This window comes from Cynara cardunculus, assembly GCF_001531365.2.
Source record: "Cynara cardunculus var. scolymus isolate 2C chromosome LG 1, CcrdV1, whole genome shotgun sequence".
Lineage (NCBI taxonomy): Eukaryota > Viridiplantae > Streptophyta > Magnoliopsida > Asterales > Asteraceae > Cynara > Cynara cardunculus.
This window is the reverse complement of record NC_037528.1, coordinates 32,353,208-32,358,836: the sequence shown is the minus strand read 5'-3', so window position 1 is coordinate 32,358,836 and position 5,629 is coordinate 32,353,208.

Sequence of the window (5,629 nt, the reverse complement as noted above, 5' to 3'; positions counted from 1 at the left end):
CTTCAAACATTTTCTAGATTAAGTAAAGGATCTTTCTTTTTAGCAATCTCTTTTCTTGTATTTGCTAAAGCTCTGTGTGTAACCAAAGATTGTTTAGATAGGTTTTCATTACCTTATCTTTCCGCAAACAGTCTTGTAAAATCTGTATTGATCTTCTATATTAATATATATTTTAAATTTGAAAATATTGTATTTGTATTCATCCTCCCCCCTTCTACAAACTGTTTCTATTCTTGTAGACCCTTACGGGACTAACAGAGTAGCGTAAGTCACGCACCAGAGAGCGTAAGACGTGCAGCCATACCAGTCCAAAGGAACCACTAATAGCCCAAAGATCATTAGAAAGATCTAATTTTCTTAGAAGAACAATACTCAAATCTAAGCACAAGGGAGTTAATATAAATAAAATAATGAATTTATTTTCTAAAAGACATAAGTCTGGCAATGAAATCAATGAAGAACGAGATCTTCATTTAAATTCATCAAAAATTCATATTAGTGATATATAACAAAGTTTATCAGACTGGACAATTCCAAAACAAGATGTTAATACAATTTATAAAATAGGTCATTTTGATTTTCTTCAAGGTTATTCAATTAAAGCAACAGAACAAACCTTATCAATTGATAAAGATTATGAAAATCTTAACCTTTTATCAAAAACTGCTATAATTCAACACAGAAAGAAATATAAGTTCTTACATGTTGGGTTAGTTCAAGTAGCAATCAAACCACTCTTTAGACTAAACATAGATGCCCCTGTCCTTTTAATTCTAAGATGCTAGGCATACTAACTTTAAGAATTCAATATTAGCAATGACAGAAACTAATATTTCTAATGGTCCAATTTATTTCAATTGTTATCCTAATTTCTCAGTAGGATTATTTGATCCAAATATTCTAGATACTTTAGTTTTAACAATTAAAACTAAGAATTTAGAATTCAAAGAAGACACCAAAGTTGTCGCAGTCATCTAACGAATTTGTTATAAGACTGTCTTCAACAATCGAGTCAAAGACTAAGATAGCAAGTCCAAAAAATGAAACTAAAATATTTGAATCAAACCCCGTACACACTAAAGTTCAAATTCCAAACGCCTTAAATGGAATGAAATTACTCGATCCTGTAACTGAATTCTTCAAAATATACATCAACCTAAACAAATAGAAAATTCTAATCAACAATCAAATATTATTGAACATGAAGATGGGTCAATAGATATTAATTTCAAATCTTTTCCATTTGTTCCAGCAAGATTTTCTATAGGATCAACCAGTAGCGTTGATATGAAAACACCTTTGATTTCAAAATCTAAATCTTTAAGATATGTAAACTTCAATACAAATATTCCAAAACCAATTTATCAAGAAAATGATTCTAAAGGATATAGCCCTACCCGTTCAGAAGTTTTATCTGAATTAAATAATTTCAAAAAAAATCTTATGAGTAATAAATCTCAAATTCTCTGTAATATAAAAAAATAACAAAAAGAATAATAGAAGATTCTTGGATAAAAATAGTTAAAGATTATAAATATTTAGAAACATTAAAAAATGATAAACAAGCATTAATAATAGAAATCTTAACACAAAGACAAAATAAGCAATTAGTTCCATGTTATATATTTATAATATTATCAAATATCTCAACACATATTGAATGGGTGAAAGAAATTATAAACTCCGAATTTAAAGAAATTAAATATTATTCAAAAAAATTAATAATTTGTTAAAAATAAGTAATAAAACCTAGATATTTTAAAATACTTTCATCTCTCTTAGCTGGAAAAAACTTGTTAAATGTCTCAATCAACAATTAATATGCAATATTTTTTCAGAGAATTTTATGCTGATCATAATAAAGAAAAACGAGAATATTATTATAAAACAATTAATGATTCAAATAAAGAATTTTTGCATCAATTAGCATGGAGAAAATATATTAATCAAAATGATGTTCATATAACATTTTTTTAATTGGTATGAAATGTCTTGTAGACAAAAAAGAATATCTAATCATTTCCTTTTAATTAATAATTCCCCAAAAATTACTCAAAATATACAAATATAAAAAATGATACAAATATCATAAGTATTCATCCACAAAAAACGTCAATATTAATTCAAAACAAATATGTAGCTACTCCTCTTGTTAATGTTACAGAAAATACAGCTAAAGAGAATTAATCAAAAATATTGCGTATCAAAATAATTATTCAAATGAAATATTAAGTAYYATAAGTCAACAATTAARTAGAGTTGAAAATAATCAWTATAATAGTAAAGAAAAAGATGGCACATCTCAAGAGAAAGATGGCTCATCTGCTCCATCAAAAACCTATGTGGAAAATCCAATGTTTATTCCACAACAACTTGATCCAACAACAAATTTAGGATATAATAAAAAATTAGTCAATGAATTAGAACAAAAATTAAGTGGAGTGAAAATTAATACAATATATCAAAATATTGATAGCTCTTCAGAAACTGATGAAGGCTGCAATCAAGTTGCTCAACTTCAAATAACTCTCCTCCAAGTTCAAATACCATGTCTCAAGTTTCTCAAAGTCTATATCAAGATAGTCAAGATCCCTATGAAGATTTTTAATCTTCAAAGGGTTGTGTGTGTGTGTTTTGTGGTCATTGCTTTTGCAAGCAAATTCTTTGTATCTTATCAAAATACATCTTATCAAAACATGTGAAATACGCTATTTGGTATTTCAGATAACATCTTGTTCAAAACTATTATCTTATCAAAATAATTGCAGGTTGTTCATTATTGAAGATAGGTTCATTATTGAAGAGAAAAACATTAGAAGATTATTTTATTCAAAAGAAGAGACGTTAAAGTTTTGAAGAGACATTAAAGTCAAGAGAATTCAATTATTATTCAAAAGAAGACAAAAGACTTTAGAGAAAAGAGATTCTATATGTCTATGGCTCTTCAACCAACTTCAAATCCAATAATTGTTTAAGATAAAGGAAACGTGCCGGTTTCAAGTCCAATAATTGCTCAAGATGAAGGGAACGTGCCAGTCATTTTATTCAAGAATCCGCCTATAAAAGGATATAGATATATATATATATATATATATATATAGAGAGAGAGAGAGAGAGAGAGAGATGAGCGTTCAAATGAAAACCGCCTCCATTTGTGTAAACCGTGTAAACCAATCTTATCCATCCATTTTCTTGATCAATGGTCAAGATTAGTTTACTTTATTTTAGGAAATTAAAAAAATATATATATTAAAAATTTATTTCATAACAACAATAAGGGCAAAATGGTAAACAAAAATACATTATATTCAAGGTAACAATATCTTTCATATCATATTATAAATGAAATTATTTTATTTTGTAAAGCAGTATATTATTTTTACGTTTAAATAACATCCATCAATAAAATATATCAAAAAAAAAAAACACACCATATTCAATTCTATATAATGAATCATTTCAAAATTTGAATTATATTATATGAACGAAATTGGTTTCAAAATTTCATCAACAAACTAATCAACATAATACTGATTATATTTCGTAATTTTCATTATACTGGTAGATGAATCTGTTACATTTAGATAACGAAATTTTTTCATTGTTTACTGAGTTTATAAAATTTTATAAAACAACATGAAATAGTTTCATTGTCTTAATTGTTTACTGCGTTCATAGAATTTTATGATAAAACATGAAATTTTACTCATGGTTTGATGCGTCATTTGTTATTTCATGATATTGATAATGAACTTTATTCACTTTTCGCTAATGTTACAGCCTTTTTATTCCTTATCCTGAAATTGTTTCAATGTCCTTCACACAACCATGTAAATATGCACCCTATTCATAATGAATCCGTTTCAGCATGTAATTATTTCATGACAAACCGCATACATTATTCACCCATTTTATTTTGCATTTCAATGTCACTGAAACGGGATTCACCTTCAAACCAGTTCACTACTCATTGTTCAATTACGCCATGAACTAGTTTCACTTTCATGAAACCTGTTTCATGTAAATTAATTTCTTTTTTTCGCTCCTGATTTGATAAATTCATTCATTTAAGTCTTGCAATCATAAAAATTCTGGAGCATATTACAATCTTCAAGATTCTGGAGCAGTTTCTTCATGTACCCATTTCATCATGCATTATTTCATGACGAACCAAATACATTAATTTTCTTATTTCACCCCTGATTTGATGAATTTATTCCTTTAAGCCTTACAATCTTCAAAATTCTAGAGCAGATTACAATCTTCAAGATTCTGTAGCAGATTCATCATGTACCCGTTTCATCATGCAATTATTTCATGACGAACCAAATACATTATGCACCCGTTTCATTTTCCACTTCACTTACTAAATGGATCAACTATACCATCAATGCAACGGGTTCACCATGAAAATGTTTCACTACTCATTTTTTATTTGCGATATGAACCAGTTTCACCTTCATGAAACTTGTTTCATTTGTATTAATTTTTTTTGTCCAACTATGATTTGATGAATTCATTACATTATGGCTTACAATCTTCAAGATTCACCAGCAGATTCAATTGCATCACAATATATTTAGTTCAAATTTTAAATATTAAAATATAATTAAATATTTAAATGTTACCGTTTATAAAATTTTCTTAATTACGTTTCCTTAATTAAGATTTATTAATAATTTTCATATTTAATAGAAAATATTGTAAATGACCGAAATACCCTTATTGATTAAATTTAATTAGAAAAAAAATGAAATTTTCCTATTAGTCGAAATTAATTTACACAGTTTATTAGAAATACACAGTTTTCATTTGAACGTGCCATATATATATATATATATATATATGTATATATATACATATATATAGGGGATTAATCAAATGAGAACTAATTAGTTTGTGCTAACTGTGAGAACCAATATTAACCATAAATCAATAGATATATTAAGAAATTTATAATTTTGGCAATTTTGAATTAAAATATTAATGCAAGGATATTTTTGGTATTTTAAAACTTTCCTCCCTCCTCTCTTCTCTCTCCGGCCACCGTCCTCCGTCCTCCGGCCACCGTCCGCTGGCCACCGTCCTCCGGTGATAATACAATGGTATCACAATGCATCATATATGTGTTTGGGTATCACATTGATGTCGTTTGTAGTAGTCGATCGAAAATGTAACACAGTGGTATCACTATGCATTTTATATATGATTAGGTATCACAATGTATCTTTTGTTTAACAGAGTCAATATTTTTAGGTATCACAGTGGTATCATAGTGGTATCACCGAAGGACGGTGGCCGGAGGCCGGAGAACGGTGGCCGTAGAGAGAAGAGAGAAGAGAGGAGAGAGGAGAGTTTTAAAATACCAAAAATATCCTTGCATTAAGATTTTAATTTAAAATTACCAAATTTATAAATTTCCAAATTTATCTATTGATTTGTGGTTAATATTGGTTCTCACAGTTACCACAAACAACTCAGTTCTCCCTTGAATAGGCCCCCATATATATATACATATATATATATATACATACATATATATATATACATATATATACATATAGAGGTTGGTTCAAATAGAAACCAACCATATGGTACAAACTATGGAAACCGATCTTGACCAATCACA